This window comes from Pangasianodon hypophthalmus, chromosome 14 (assembly GCF_027358585.1).
Source record: "Pangasianodon hypophthalmus isolate fPanHyp1 chromosome 14, fPanHyp1.pri, whole genome shotgun sequence".
NCBI lineage: Eukaryota > Metazoa > Chordata > Actinopteri > Siluriformes > Pangasiidae > Pangasianodon > Pangasianodon hypophthalmus.
Genome location: NC_069723.1, coordinates 7,278,573 through 7,295,841, shown reverse-complemented (window position 1 = coordinate 7,295,841; position 17,269 = coordinate 7,278,573).

The following is a 17,269-nucleotide window of genomic DNA, read 5'->3' as shown; positions in this document are numbered from 1 at the left end:
ACCAAGAACAGATCATCCCTCAATAATTAATGAAACGACGAAAGGAAAACATATCAGGGAGGCTGCCAAGAGACCTGTGGCAACAGTAAAGGAGCTGCAGGAATAGCTGGCAAGTAGTGGTCACTCTCTGCATAGGGCAACAATCACTTGTACGCTTCATGTCTGGACTATGAGGAAGAGAGGCTAGACGGCAACCCTTTCTCACAAAGTAAAAATCCAAGTCCACCTACATCAACCCAAGCCATGTGGCAAAACATGTTATGGTCTGATGAGACCAAGGTACAACTTTTTGGGCATAATTCTTAAAGATATGTGCAAAAACAAGACAGCTTATCACTCATGGCGTGAACAAGACAGTTTATCACACCACAGCATGGGGCTGCTTCTCTTCAGCTGGGCCTGGGACTCTAGTCAACATAGCAGAAATCATGGATAGCTCCAAACACCAATCTATTTTGGCAAAAAACCTGCAGGCCTCTGTTAGACAGCTGAAAATGAAGAACATTTTCACCTTTCCTTCTAGGAAAACAACAACCCAAAGCACAAATCCAAGCCAACAGTAGAATGGCTTCAGAAGACTGCATCATAAATACATTCATGCAACCATAAGACTGACTAATTAATACTTATAAATCGGTGTATAATGCATTATGAGGATGGCCATTGAAAAAGCAAGTGCATCATTTATAGGTAGTTATGACAATATTATAAATGTAACTATAACTGTTATTATAATGAAGTATAGGTCTTGATGTGTCTTTATAAATGTATTTATAGAACAGTAATAATTGCTTATAAATAATTATAAATAGGGCTATAATTCATTATCTGCTTCATAGAAAGTGCTACCAAAATCTCATTATTATAAGGATGAACAAGCCTGCTATATTTAACTTATACCAGGAGATGGCGCTATGGCTTTGCCACTTAAATTTATTTATTTATTTTATTTTTTTTTTGGTCCTGCAAAAATTTGAACCACGCCCAAAGCCAAAGGGACGCCAATTGCTTATTTGCATATTCATGAAGCATTATAAATATTTGCATGTCAAATCAGGTTACGTGATGGAGTGAAGTGTTTTTCTGAAGAGAACAAAATGTACTTTCCAAAATATCAAATGTGGACTTAAAAACAACAGCTTTACTGGAATAGAATAGAACAGAACCAAGCATTATAATAATGTTTCAGATAAACTATTTTAAATCTTAATAAAAACCATTACAGCCTATCAGAGCCCATTATAACTGCATTTTACCTTGGACTTTAATTATTAAAATACTTCAACATCTCAGTCATCCTTTTCTCTGACTCATCTATTCCAGGTTATGAAAATTGTAAATGTAAATTTTAGTTTCACTCATCTGTGTTACCTGATTACATATATCTCATAGAGATGATTACATTCACTTCTATGAAATATTTGGAATATTCCACAAGTCACATGTTCAGAAGGATGTTGCATCATCCATATTTCCTGAAGATCATGGGAAGAAAAAAAGTAATTTCTCTCATTCTTGTTTCTTTATTTTCATTGATATTTTGACTGATGGGGTTGCTTTGAATGTACAACCATGTTACCGAAATGATAGTCTGAAACAAATTTATGAAATTTTAAAATTTAAATAATTCAGTAGAAAGTCTTTAATGTTCTCATGGCATTATGTTACTTTCAAACCTGTTGCTCATTTAAGAGCAAAATACAGCCAGTGTAAGTAAAATAACCTTGTAAAATTATATTATTGCCTGAAATGGTAATATTTACAGTGGATATAAAAAGTCTACACACCCCTGTTAGAATGGCAGGTTTTTGTGATGTAAAAAAAAAAAAAAGCGAAACCAAGATAAACGACGTATAAAAATTATGTGAAAAACAATCAGAAACATTTTAGCGAAAAATAGAAATAAAATTTAAAAAGTTACAATAAACCTGGTTGCATAAGTATGCACACCCTTTTATAATTGAGGATATGGTTGTGTTCAGAATGAACCAATCACATTCAATCTCATGTTCAAAAGTAATTATCATACAGCTGTCATCAATGAAATTATTCTGATTAACCCCAAATAAAGACCAGCTGTTTCTGTAGGATTTTCTTCACATCTTCCTGGTTGCATCTGCTGAAGCCGTGGTCTGCAAAGAGCTTACAAAGCCTGTACAGGGTCCCAATTTAAAAAATGAAGTTTAATTTTAAGAGTTACACAGGCTACATGGCTACATGGACTCATTTAGATAATAAAGAAAAAGCAAAACTAAGAAAGCATTTCCAGACAAAATGCAGATGATTGGACAAAATCTAATAGCAAAACGGCTGAACAGAACTCACAAGCAATGGACTATAGTATATTGGGGGCAGTCGTGGCCTAATGGATAGAGAGTCGACTTGCAACCCGAAGGTGAACCTGAAGGTTGTGGGTTCGAGTCTCAGGTCCGGCAGGGATTGTAGGTGGGGGGAGTGAATGACCAGCGCTCTCTCCCACCCTCAATACCACGGCTGCGGCGAGACCCCTGAGCAAGGTACCGAACCCCCAACTGCAAAAAAGGCTGCCCACTGCTCCGCGTGTGTGTTCACGGTGTGTGTGTGTGCACTTGGATGGGTTAAATGCAGAGCACAAATTCTGAGTATGGGTCACCATACCTAGCCACAAGTCACTTCACTAAATTTACACAGATAAATCCAGTCCTGTAGGGCGGAAATCAATTAAACTCAGTTCATGGGTTGGTTTAGTAAGTGTGTTACTTTGTAATTGCCAAAACGGTGCCAAACAGATAAACCTGTTTAGGCTTTTTTTTGGTTGGTTGGTTGTCTTGAGGCTTTTTTGTTTGTTTTTTGTTTGTTTTTTTAGTGTGTCTATTGTGTCCATTGTGTACAACTGGATGAAACAGCACGGGCCACACAGTATGGTTATTTATAAGACTGCTGATAGGTGAATGTTTTTCTTTGCTTATTCTGCCATTGCAAATAAAAACTCGAAAATGTTATGCCTGTTATGCCGTTATGCTTATGCATATGCTTATGCAAGAATTTTTTCTTTGTCTAACCGTCCTGAGGGAAAATACTTCTAACTATATATGTTTCAAACTGCACCGAAATGTTTATTGTTCTTATTTCTGTTATTCTGAGGCAGAGGCAGTGGCTGCAGGGTGAAAATGATGGTAGACATGCTGGATATTCTGAATTATTAAAAATGTAAAAAAAAAAAAAAATAGAGAGACGGTTCATTTGAAAACAGGTTATCAAGAATGAAATTGTTTATTTTTACTGTGTCTTCATATCTGTATGTATTGTGTTTATTAAAATCTCATTAAAGAGACAGAATGACTTTACTTCATCTGTTTAGCTATAGATGTTTATTTCTGTTCAGTCTATCTACAGTTTAGAGCTGGAATTAATTATATCAGGCTGATTTTCTAGAAATATGAGCAATAATGGAGCTTCAGAATTTTCATCACATATGTTCAAGGCTTTATCAGTCTTAGCTGAAGGAATAGCAATTGGGTACTATAAATAAAATATAGACTATTCAGTTATTTATAATAATGGGCATACATATTTTCCATAGTTATCATGAATATTTTTACTGTAATTGAATTAAATTAAATTTCATGTGCTATGTTTTATTTATTTGTTTAATTAGTAACATAGCAAAAAAGAAACTACTTGCCTACTGAGGTGGCTTATATGGTACTTTATTATGAATTTCTTATCAACATGCACATAGATAAAGGTCTATATATCACTATAGTAATGATGCTCATGATTATCATCATTATCATCAACTACAAACTCTACAGTAACATCTACTATCATATTTGAAATATGGCTGATTAAAAATTTAGAGTGTATTAATGAAGCCAAGAAAAATGAATGAAGGGAATGACCTGAAGCTTATTAATTCCTGATGAATTGTATAATTAGACATGATGCTGTAAGTGTAACTTACAATTGGATCATTAAGCCTTTTCTTAAAAAGGTCATAATTATATCTAGAGATCCTGAGATTCAACTGATTTATTTATTTATTTACTTACTTACTTACTTACTTATTCATTCATAGGTTTAATGGAGGGCATCTATAAGCCACCTTGCAGCTCTGTGTGGGTTTCCTCTTGTTTCTCTGGTTTCCTCCCACCGCCTAAAAGCATCCTGGAGGTGGATTGGTTACATTAAATTGCCCCCATTATGACCTTCACCAGGATAAAGCAGTCACTGAAGATGAATGAATGAATTTCCATCCATTTTCTGTACTGCTTATCTTACACAGGGTAGCGGATGAGCCTAGAGTCTATCCCAGGGAACTCGGGGCACAACATGGGGGACACCCTGGACAGGATGCCATCCCATCTCAGGGTACAATCGCACACCCATTCACACACTACGGACAATTTGGAAATGCCAGTCAGCCTACAACGCATGTCTTTGGACTGAGGTGGAAACCCCCGAAGCACAGGGTGGAGGTGATACCAACCCTTAACCCCAGGGGTGCGAGGCAACAGTGCTAACCACTAAATCACCGTGGCCCCTGAATGATTTTTTTTTTTAATGAAAAAAAAAACCTTGTTTATGAAACAGACAGTATTGATTAATAAAGGGTTATTTGTAGCTGAGGCTGCTGTGATAGACTTATTATTTAAAGGGGTAAAAAGCTTTTTTATGTGCAACATAAAAACCTGGCTTAATGTGAGAAAGGGGATTGACTGTAAATTATATGATTGTATGGGACTTTGATGACTAGTTACATAGTAGGACATGGTTAAGCAGATTTATGAACAGAACATACAAGTGAGTGGAGTTTGCAAGATATAATGAAACCCTCACACAAGCAGGGAATAGCATCAGAAATTGAAGTGGTGTCCAGAAGAAGGCTCTTGTCTGCTCAGGAGAACGAAGTGCAAATATCAGCACTGAATGGAACATCTCTTCTTTATTAAATTTTACTCAGCACTGACCTGTCATGTTGGCTGGCAGTGAACTTTAATGCATGATGAAAGATGATTTTGAGAGTGTGAATTTTTTTTTAAATCAAGAATCAAAGATGTACTTGTCATGTATCTCTGAATGCTTTACAACCATAATAAGAGCAAATGTTCCTATAATTCCTATCATAACACTTTAGAATAGAAGTTCCCTTAACTGACATTATTTAATACATTATTCAAGATGAACTACCCATTTATATATATATATATATATATATATATATATATATATATATATATATATATATATATATAAACAAAATAAACCAAATAATCAGTTTTGGCATTAAGCAATGTTTATGCCATTAATGAGTAAAAGCCCATAAATCATATCAGTATGAGCCAACACCTTAATAAACATGCTTGCAGTTGCTAACTGGCAATGTTCACAACTAGCCAGAAGAGTTTTAATTAGTTTTTAATTATGTAATTTTTTCCCTGAGTTTTTTCCGTGCACTCTGAGGTACTACCAGTGACCCATGTAAACAGCTTCAACATTTATTATCTCTAAATGTTTGTGTTTTAAAGAAAACTGGATTTGCACCTTAATCACAATAGTCAGGACTAAACAGAGTGTCACTTATGGAACTTCTGAACATGTGTATTTGAAGAAATGGATTATGATTAGGACGAACATAATGTATTGAAAAGCAGTATGTTAAGAACATTACATTTTCTTTAAAATATGCTGGAATGCAATGAACAGTAATCTACTCAGAGCTTTTTCATAACATTTGTATAAACAAAATGTATGTCAAATGACTTCAAGCTACGTATTTACAAAAATCAGTGCAATTACATTTTTAATTAATTAATAATAGGTTTTAATTGTGTCCTTTTTAATTAATTTTTAAAATATATAATTTTTGGAAAATTGCTGTGGTATAAGAGAAATAAAATACTCTGAGACGTGCTATTACAAGCAAATAATCAACTTCAGGGTGATAACGATCAGCCAGTTCCTTAAAGAGCACCTGACGCTGAACCATTAGTACGTCATAATTTGGCACTTAACGGACCCTGTGTTGTTTGTGTACACTGTTGTTCTAACCAACGTACACAACAAATGTGCGGTACATGCGTTGGTTCTACCACGTGTACAGAAGGTCAAATGCTAGTCAGGATGGACTACTCAGTTTAGCAACACAAACCACATTTCATTGATTTTCCTTGCTTCAATGTCAAATTTAAAAAAAAAAATCTCCTGTCTCCTACATGCAGTAGCACCCACAGGCCAAATGCTTTTCTTCAAATATTCAGATGATGTGCTCTTTGTAGACATGTCTGTGTCAGGGGTGAACTCTAGTCCACAATCAACAGCTTTGTTCTTTGTTGCAAAGACCACTTCCTCCATCTAAACGTCAATAAAAGCAAAGACATGATGGGAAACACATATAAAGCCCTGAAGCCATAACCATTAACAGACCCACCACACAAGGAATGGGCAGCTACAAATCAAATGAGATCACTTCAAATAAATTGGCCTACATGTGAGCAATATTCATATGAACTTACATAAACAGCGGTTTTCTCAAATTCATAAATCATGGGATTAATTTTCTCTGGTACATTTAGGAGCCGTGGCAAAAATCTGTAAATTACAAAGGAGACATATGGAAGTTTATTATTAACGGATTTATAATCACTGGCCACTTTATTATGAACACCTGCATAATCATGCAATTATCCGATCAGCTAATAATGTGGCAGCAGTGCAGTGCATGGAATTGTGCAGAAACAAGTCATGAGCTTCAGTTAGTGTTCACATCGAACATCAGAATGGGAAAAAATATGATCTCGATGACTTTAACTAGAGAATTCCTGTTATTAGGTGATAGAAGTGCAACCCGTTCCTGCTAACCGTGGTTGCAATGAGTGGTTATTTGAGTTACTAAAGACTTCCTGTCAGCTCAAACTGATCTCTCAAAGCATTTTCACCTACAGAACTGCCATTCACTAGATGTTTTTTTGCTTGTTTTCCGCACCATTCTGTGTAAACTCTAGAGACTGTTGTGCATGAAAATCCCAGGAGACCAGCAGTTCCTGAAATACTAAAACTAGCCTGTCTGGCGCCAACAACCATGCCATGGTCAAAGTTGCTGAGATCACATTTTGCCTCATTCTGATGTTTGATGTGAACATTAATTCAAGCTCTTGACCTGTATCTGCATGATTTTTATGCACAGAGCTGCTGCCACATGATTGGCTGAATAGATAATTGCATAAATGAACGGGTGTTCCTAATAAAGTGGTCAGAGAGTGTATAAATAAAGGTATTTGGCTCGAACCTGGTTCATGGATGTAACTGTTTCATTAAGTGGTGGTTCACCTATATTTACCTACATACCTCTCCAACAGATGTGCTATCTTCACTGGAGACTCATGAAGGATCAGAAATAGAAGCCAAGACCAAAGTCTTTGATATTTTATAAGAAACAACTTCTCAAAAAAAAGGAACTAAGCTTTATAAGCTCCAGAACCCTGGTGCAGACAGCACCAGCTCTGTCTCCACCCAGAGTGTGTCTACAAGTTCTTCTGTGTCCACACGAAGTGTGTCTACAAGCTCCAGCACCAAGTCCTGTCTACCGATTGGATAATTGCATGAATGAGCATGAATGTACAGGTGTTCCTATTAAAGTGGCCAATGAGTGTATGGTGGAACTGTGACACCATATGTTTCAAAAACAAGTCTATATTTCTCTTTCAGCATGAAAAGAGGAAAACACCAGCGGAACCTTCTACAGGTATAATCCAATCGACCCTCATGGTTTTTTTTACAGTTGTCACTCTCAGATCCACCCAATTCCATTGAAAAGAAGCACCTGAACTAAGTACTGATTTACTTACTCTCAGATTAACTCTACTGAATCATCATTTTATTTGACAGTAAAAAACTTTACACTCACAAATAAAGGGCTTTTAGTCCAAGCTGTTACTAAGCTCTTAAGTATCTTGTTTGTTAGTTAATTCCATCATATATTAGATCTACTGAATAATTCATATTGGCTGACTTGTGTGATGAGTGGAAACAATGGATTGTTAATACTGTGCGCAATGAAAATACACACTCCTCTCATTATGTACAACTCAGGAAGAAAGAGCATTCCCATCAATAATTCACTGCATGTATTTCAGTTCATTTTAGACTAGGCTGAGCGCATCATTATTGCAGTAATGCAGCCTCCATCAGGGAAATATTTTAGGAGAAATTCCAGAGCAAAGAGCAGGAAGCATGCTGCCTCAGGATTCACTGACTCGTGTTGGCTCCACTGAATTTACATGTCTCACTATATATTAAAAGCAGTGCAGTCTGTTTAGTCTATTTTCAATATCTTTATCAGACAGTCTAGCAGGGGTTATCAGAAGCAACCCTTACGGAAAAATCATATATAGTTCATGTGTTCATATGATTTGCACCATGTTATGCCCTGAAATTGCACATGTGAATGCATGTAAACATGTGATAAAAAAAGAAAGAAAGAAAGAATTTTTTAATGTGTAAAAAAAATCATGTGAAAATAAATGAATCATGTAAAAATCACATGTGAAGAAGCACACATGCATTACATGCGAAACATCCACATGTGAAAAATGAGAGAAACATAACATGAAGTGTCTAAAAACCCCATATGTAAATCTCACATGTGAATCATGTGATTGTTCATATGTGACGTTTGTGTGATTTTTCTGTAGCCATATTCATGCTCCATCAAAAATCAGAAAAATATCACAAAACAACAGAGTATGCATGTGCAGAAATTGCAAACAAATGCCAACAAACACCAAGAAGCAGCTAAAACAAACTAGACACAGGTGAGATTGATAAAGGGATTCAGGGCAGTGGTTAGGAAAACAGGAAGTGAACAGGAGGGCTTCCTAAAAATGTGTGGCCCATTGCCCTGTTAATGGTGGTTCGAGGGCTTTTGGCAGCCCTGCAGCTGTTACTGCTCTGAGTGAGTCTAGAGTGCTTGACCCTCACTGCTTGCCTGGAGCCTGGGGAGAACACTCCCTTTTATAATTCATAACAGGGATCAGACATCCCAAAACACAACGTAGACTCCCTTCAGGCTCTGCTGAGAGTAAAAACCAAAGTGTTACATTATGCATGGGGCAGGTTGTGTTCCAGCAGAGCAAAGGTCTGCCCTTTGAAAGATTGAACACGAAAAAGTAAACTCCACCTGTTTTGAATTATGTGAAATTTCTCCTCAAGCACCCTGTGTGTGATGTATTGAAAAGTTGTTGCCATTTTCTAATTCCACAAAAGGTCAGAGGCCAGATAGGTAGCATTATTAATAAAAGAAGTAAAGCGTGTAAGGCAAGAATTATGTATCATAGAGCTAAGGAGTTCGTTCCCAAACCTGACACCTGATTTACAGGAAACTAATCCGATAAGCACAATGTGTAGGTGTGATATCTATTGACATCAACTGACAAGAAAGCAAATGCAGCATTTTCCTATGTACGTCCATCCATTATGAGGTCAGTGAGTGTTAGCTAAAGGAAAATATGACAGACTTATAGAGGCTGGAGTGCCAGGAGAGGCAATACTCACCAAGCTTTTGATACTAAACTGGTCTGTGTTGTGTTCTGCCTATTGATGGATATAAGAGTGCACTGATATTTTCCAGATATCACGAGATATCTCAACCTTTTTAAAATATAAGCACTGAGAGCGATACTGAGCAATACTGAAAATAGATGTTCACCAATAGTTTTCCCATGATCATACTATTTGTTGAACTGGGACTTTAAGGGGTTAGTAATTTTATTTATTTTTTTTTTTTCATAGTCAGAAATACTATACAGTATGTGCAATAATACTATAAATTGAGTGAAGCACAAGCAGGTGGAAAACATACCCACCATTATCAAAGCTATTAAATATGTATATTATTGAGTTCTTATATTCATTAGCCTGTTTGACTAGTCACATGAACTGAATAAGTTTAATCCCAGACTAAATAACTCGTAAAACTAGTAGGTTAATGTCAACTTGAATGTAATGGCAATATTAATAAATTATGTAAAATACAACAAAGTTTCAGGGTGTTGCAGAATCCTTACACTTCCACAAACACAATTTTGTTCTTTGTCCTGAGTTTGTGTTTCCTTCATGTATTAAATACAAAAGTAGTATTTCTTTAGGCCATTGGAATACTACAAGTGTTTGGGGGTATCAGGGAAAGGATCAGAAGAATGTGTGTGTGTGTGTCTTCTTTTAGTGGTAGTGGGGGTGGTGATGGTGGTGGGGGCTCTAGATGAGAACTTGTTTTGAATGTAGACATTCGGGGAGGTTGGGTATTGACCTTGGTTTGGAATGTGAGCGTCACTGGAAAGGGCAATCGCACAGTTTTGTCTCTAAGAAACTGCCAGGGGCTTATTTATGCTCTTAAATAAAATGCTCTTTGTGGTTCTACAACAGAGCTTTAAAAGATTTGCATTTACTATATGTACACTCCTGGGCAAAAAAAAAAAATGTGCCAAGCCCAAATTGGCAAATATTAAACTTTTAATGGTCTTAATAACAAATCATTGGTAAGAAAATTAGCAAGAATGAAACAAATGCACTCCTGAGAGCTCCAGTGCCAACATTTGCTGGTTTCCTTTTGCTGCAGTGAAAAGTTTGGGGAAAAGCTAGAAACAGGGAAATTTACTTATATAGTCTTCTTGTACGCAAAGGTAAAATTATGATAATGATTAAAATGTTTGATGTAAAAGTCAAACTAACACATGTCTGGGTGTACAAAATGTTCCTACAATATCTTCTGGGATGTTTTTTTCTTAAAAGATTAGTTATTATTTGGTTATCTGCCACACCGGATACAGCCCATCAAGAGCCACAAGGTTTAAACGTTTAAAGAAATCAAAGGGAAAAGTCATCTCATCTCATAAGTTTCTTTATCTATTTGTTTAATTCTTGTTAATTTCTTAACCATTTGATTTGTTGATAAGACCATTAAAAGCTTAATATTTTGCCAATATGCCCGGGAGTGTATGCACTGCTAAACAATTCACCAGCATTCAAAATCACTCCTTGTGTAATAAAAATATTTTAAAATGTGTTAAATATTGTTAAAAATAATACAAATATCTTACAAAAAATAAATATGATAACTTTGTCTAACTAATATTGTCGTATTATCAATCTTATGGTTTGGTCTATTTGAGCTAGATATAGTATAGTACTATTCATGACACTATACATTTGTGGCTCAGATTTGTATGAATGAAGTGAATAAGCTGTAGGGCAGCGCAGTGGTGCAGCAGGTCATGTTGCTGCCTCACAGCTCCTAGTTCCACATTTCAGGTTCAGGTTATTTGCTGGGTAGAGTTTTGTCAAATTTTTCCCATGTCCATCTGAATTTTGTCTAGGTTTCCGCCCACCTCCCAAAAACATGCAGGTAGACAAATTGGCTATTCTAAAATGCCCCAGGATGTGAACGAATATGTGAATGTGTGTGTACATGGTGCTCTGCGACTGACATTTCATTCAGGGTGTATTCCAGACTCACATTCGGTGTTCCCCAGATAGCCTTCGGATCCACTGCAACCCTGACCAGGATAAAGCAGATACTGAATATGAATGAACAAACTGTCTCATATACAAAGATATTGCTGGATTCGGCTTTGGGAGTGTTTCACAGATCTGGGTTAAAATTCAGATCCTTTTTAAAATTTCCTAACTGTTTAATGTTTCGGTTGGTTGTTTGGATTGGTTTTTGGCACACTTGCACTATAGTCCCAAAGTATTTCACTGCTTAGTGCTAATGTCTCCTCTAAGTAGCAGTATCAGTATCATTAGAGAATCATCTATCCCCTGATTTTATTGGAGCTTTCACCATTCTAATGCATATGCTCTATTGCAACATCTTAGGTGGAGTCTTTTTACGGCTGCCCTTTGCTTTTGTCTTTTGTGTCTCTCAAATCACAGTCCTGCTTTCTGTTTCTGACTGATTCTCAATCAACATGAAGGTTCCTCAGAAAGCATATGAATGAAATTGGTTATATCAGTCAGATCATGTGTGCATTTTTGGTGTGTTGCGTGTTTTTTCTTTTGTTTCTGAGTATTCTCTTAACCTTGTAACAACCCAGCCATATTACTCAGTAACTATATTGAAACTAATAAGGACGATTTGTAGTTAATTTGTAGATTTCCTTTGTTAATTCAGTTAGGGTATCTACTTCATTTCCAGAAGAGGTCATTTCAGAATAATTGCTAAAAGACAGATTTATTTCAGCTTTTATTTACTACGTCAGATTTCCAGTGGGTCAAAAGTTTACATACACATATGTATTAGTATCTGGATTAGTATTTTTTGGAATTGCCTTTTAATTGCTTGGGTACAAGTGTCCACAAGCTTCTCACGATACTTTGCTGGAGTTTTTGCTGATTCTTCTTGACAGAACTGGTGTAACTCAGTCATGTTTGTGGGCCTCCTTGCTCAGACATGCTTAATCAGTTCAGTCCACAAATTTTCTGTGGGGTCAGGGCTTTGTCATGGCCATTCCCATACTTTCACTTTGTTGTCTTTAAGACATTTTGTTACTAATTAGGAAGTGTGTTTAGGATCATCATCCTGCTTGAAGACCAATCTTTCTGGCTGATGACTTGAGGGTTTGTTTCAGTATTTCTAGATAATCCTCCTTTCTCATGAAACCTTCAAGTGCACCAGTTCCTATTCCAGTAAAATATCCCCACAACATGATGCTGCCACTCCCATGCTTCACAGTTGGGACAGTGTTCTTCAGAATAAAAGCCTCACTCTTTTTACTCTATACATTGCAATTATGATTATGGCCAAACAGATCTCTGTACAGAGAGCCATCCTCCAAAAGACTTGTGATCATCTGCAAACTTCAGTCTGGCTTTTTTTAAATGCCAGTCTTAGAACAGAGGCTTCTTCCTTACATGACAGCCTTACAGGCCATATAGGACTCTCTTAACTGTGACTGTACATATTTTTTTGTACCTGTTGCCTGCAGCTCTTTCACCAATTCCTTTGTTGTTGTCTTAGGGTTCAGTTGAGCCTTTCAAACCAATGTTCATCCCTGGGAGTTAATTTGTGCCTCTTTCCTAATTGATGCAGTGTCTGTGTGCATACAATTGTTTATACAGATGCTTGCGGTACCTTCGTTTGCTTGGAAATTGCTCCTGTGGAGGAACCAGACTTCTGGAAGTCCACAGTTTTTTTCTGAAGTCTTGACTGGTATCAACGGCAAAAAACAGGTGTATTCCCATTAACTCCTGGCCAATCAGAAGCTTCTAAAAGTCCATTTCTGAAATTTTCCAGACTATTTAAAGAGACTGTCAATAAATCTGTCTCAAATTGATTGGTTTAAAATTACCTCTGGTGTGAACAAAGAAAATGCCCTAACTGGCTTGCTAAAAGAAATATATGGTAATATGAAATGTGTGGAGTTGTGAAAACCTGAGACTGAATATCTTTAGCCTTGATGTATGCAAAATTTTGGCCTCACTTTTGCACATTACACAAGGCTTCCCGCTCTGAGCAAACCAGTATGACTTCCTACATTGCATGGAAATATATTAAGAGTTAACTAAAGTTTAACCATTGCTTAGCCACAGGCCAGCTGAGCAAGAAGAAGAGTCAGTTTTTCTTAAACCTAATCATTCCTCTAGGCTGTTTTAGCTTTAAAAGGTAAATGAATTATATTTTTTCTTTATTATAGCTCAATTTCTGTATATTGGATTTCAAAGGATCCACAGTTTGAGCCGTTTGTCCTTTTTTGCTTGAAATATGTAGTACCTTTTTCCCACTGATTCAGCTGTTCTCATTGTGGTTTGATCTGGTGCTATACCATCGCTTGGAGGCAAGAACAAGCGGCAACAAGCTAGAAAGTGTCAAATTGATGGAAAATGTCTACATTTGAGCTAAGATACACACATACATATGAAAGCAAATCTTGCTCATGCAAAGTAGACAGTCATACCACCTGGGGGCTGAGGGGTGTCATATTTTAACTGGCATTTAGACAGAACTTGTTGTATTTTACTATGAATGAATATCTGCAGAGATGTGAATGAAATTAAGGACTGACATTTGGTCCTTTTATCAAAGTGTACAAAGAATACAAAGTTATGAAAAGTCTTAAAAGCAATAAACTTCAAGATTGGAAAAGAATATTACATTCATTCATCTTCAGTAGCTGCTTTTTCCTGGTCAGGGTGTTGTAGTATCTGGAGCCTATCCTGGGAGCAATGGGTTTGAATTGGGAATACACCCTGGATGGGACACCAGCCCAATCAGAGTACACCATCCACACACACATTCCCACCTGAGGCAAATTACTAATCAGTTTTTTTTTATTAATTATTAATCAGTTCACGTATGTACATGTTTTTGGGAGGAAACCGAAGAACCCAGAGGAAACACAGGTGGATACAAGGAAATCATGGAACCCTGGAGCTGTAAAGAGGCAGTACTACCAACTGCACCACTGTGCCACCCTCTGTTAAACATAACCTATTATCTCAGAGTAAATATAGCAAATATGAACTCTTAAATAAAGGTTTAACAACCCATTAACATGAGAAAGGCTCATTTGACATAGAATGCATATGACACTGTCATCTCATGTTGGGTCTCAGGTTATATAATTCACAAAACCAGTCCATACCTGTGCACTGTAACTTCTACTCCATATCATCTGGATTGCAATAAAATGTCACTCCTGTGACTGACTGCCACATACCTTTTTATTTATTGTCAGGTCTGCTGTACTTAATGTCATTCTTTTGCTCAGGTTGTGTAACTCCACTGTCTATCAGCTCACAATTTCAATATATAGTACACCACTGTATATGTATAATGACAATGAATTTGAGTTGAATTAATGGTAAACAGTAAGTGCAGTCATGAATCCTTTATTAGCCTGTGCTTGCTATAAGCATTGTGATCCATATTAGTTTGATTAATTATTGATATGATTAATTATTAATTAGTGAACTCATCATTGGTGCTGACAGTCATTTAAAGCCTGCCATGTCTGTCTCTCGGAACACATTGCACACTGAAATACTAATATCAATTAGCACACAAAGAACTGAATACATCTACAGTGACTTTACATAAAGATGAACAGTTCATGAATAAGACATTCGTTTTTTTTTTCTGATCCTTCAGGGTGTACATGGATAATCAGCCTAGCAAAGCCTTATTTCATATATCACTGTTGTAAAAGGTTCTGCTAATAATACCCTGTGATCTCAACTTACACTGAATAAAAACCATGGCATGTGTGGTCATGTTCAAATAAAACAGGGTTTGTATCAGTACTTTATGTAATTAGTCAGCTCAATTACTTGAATGTTTAATTGAATTGTAATGATATAATAATCAATGAAGAATCAAAAACCCAAAGAACTCAAAGAACCCAAAGAATCTTCATGTTCAGGAGTACAGCCAAGAGACTGACAGATATTTTACAGGAGTGTAGGCAGAGAGAAGGCTTGGATTGCAGTTTCACTACACTGATGTAATAAGGTCCCAGTGGGATATTTCATCATATCCTGACTGTATGACATCTACTCACCCAACACTATAAGCACCTCCAACAATTTAATTTATATAATTGTACATTTGAGAAGCGCTAATGAGGACAGATGTGAGAATCTCACACAGGCAAACCCATGAAAATTGATCCTTTGAAAATTAATTCAAAAAGTATCAGCTGTGAGGCTGATTGATTGAGTGTCCATTTCAAACAAATAACAAAACCTAGGCAGCAAGCATTACAGACTTGGTTGCAAACTTTGGTTCATGAAAACTCTTAGATATATAACTTCAAAAGTTTGCCTAACTTGATGAAGAGCATCTCCTCTTATACTGAATTCCATTAGCATAACTTTTTGATATGCCTCAGTCACCAGAAATGATTATGTGATCACAAAGACAGTCAATGTGTGGCCAAAATATTCATAACCAGAAAAGTATTTTGGAATAAATTAAACTATTCATTCATTCATTCATTCATCTTTAACTGCTTTATCCTGATCAGGATGGATCACAGTGGATCTGAAGCTTATCCTGGAACACTGCGCACAAGAACACTCTGGATTGTAAGCCAGTCCACCACAGAACATCATGCACATGCGATGGTCCACTCGTTCACACCTACAGGCAATTTAACTGGAACTTAGCCAGTCCCCCTACCTGCATGTTTTTGAGCAGTGGGAGAAACTGGAGAACCCAGAAGAAACCTACGTGAACACAGGGAGAAGATATAAAACACCACAAAGACAGTAACCTGAGTTCAGGATTGGAGCTGTGAGGCAGCAACTCTACCAGCTGCGCCTCTGTGCCACCCAGTTAGACTAGTCAGAGTACTAACATTTTCATATGACATTTAGATGACCTAATTCTTATACGTACCGGCCTTCCAATCAGTTGCCCAATGCCTTAACCACTGAGCTACTGATCAGAAGGTTAGGAGTTCAAATCCCAGCACCACCAAGCTGCCACTGAATTGAGCTACCATCTCAATTGTATGTCATTTTAGACAATGGTGTCAGCCAAATGAGGCAAATATAATGTAAATGCAAATGTAGACATGTGAGAAAAATGCTTTATATCTTTAAATGCTACATACAAAATATAATGCACATTAGAAAAATTGTCATACTGCACCATAACTGTATAAATTAGAAATGTAGTGTATTTACAATTTCATGTTAAAAGTAAACCCTCAGACTTAGTGGTTACATGAACTAATGAAGCACTCATACATTGGAGATTTGGCCATTGACTGACACTGGGCAAGCCATTAAGGACATTTGCACCTCCTGCCAGTCTAGAGCATGACAGTATGTTAGATTCCTCCTCTGCTCTTTGCCCTTTTCTATTCTACATTGAACATAATGAGGTCTCTGCTGCCTTCTGTGTAGCCAAGCCTCACCATTCATTCTCTGTGGAGTGAGTCATTTCATGTCCTCCAGAGCATGCTGGAAGACAGAATCTCCACATATTTCTTTAGAAACTCTTTGGAGTATTTAATATTCTTTAGAATCCTTATGTTCCTTAATTTTTTGAATGTAATTGCTCTAATTGCACTGTTTATAGGAAGAGATGTTCAGATTTGGTGCTACTCTACACAAGTTATTAGTTGGATTTTTTTTTTTTTTAAGAGAAAAACTTGTATTTAGACTTGTAAATAATACCCAGTGTGGTCAACAATTATTAGGCACCAGTGAAATATTTCATGCATGAATGATTCAATTGTACTGGTATATTGGTTCACTTTCTGGATGGTGAATAGTGAATAGCAGTTCG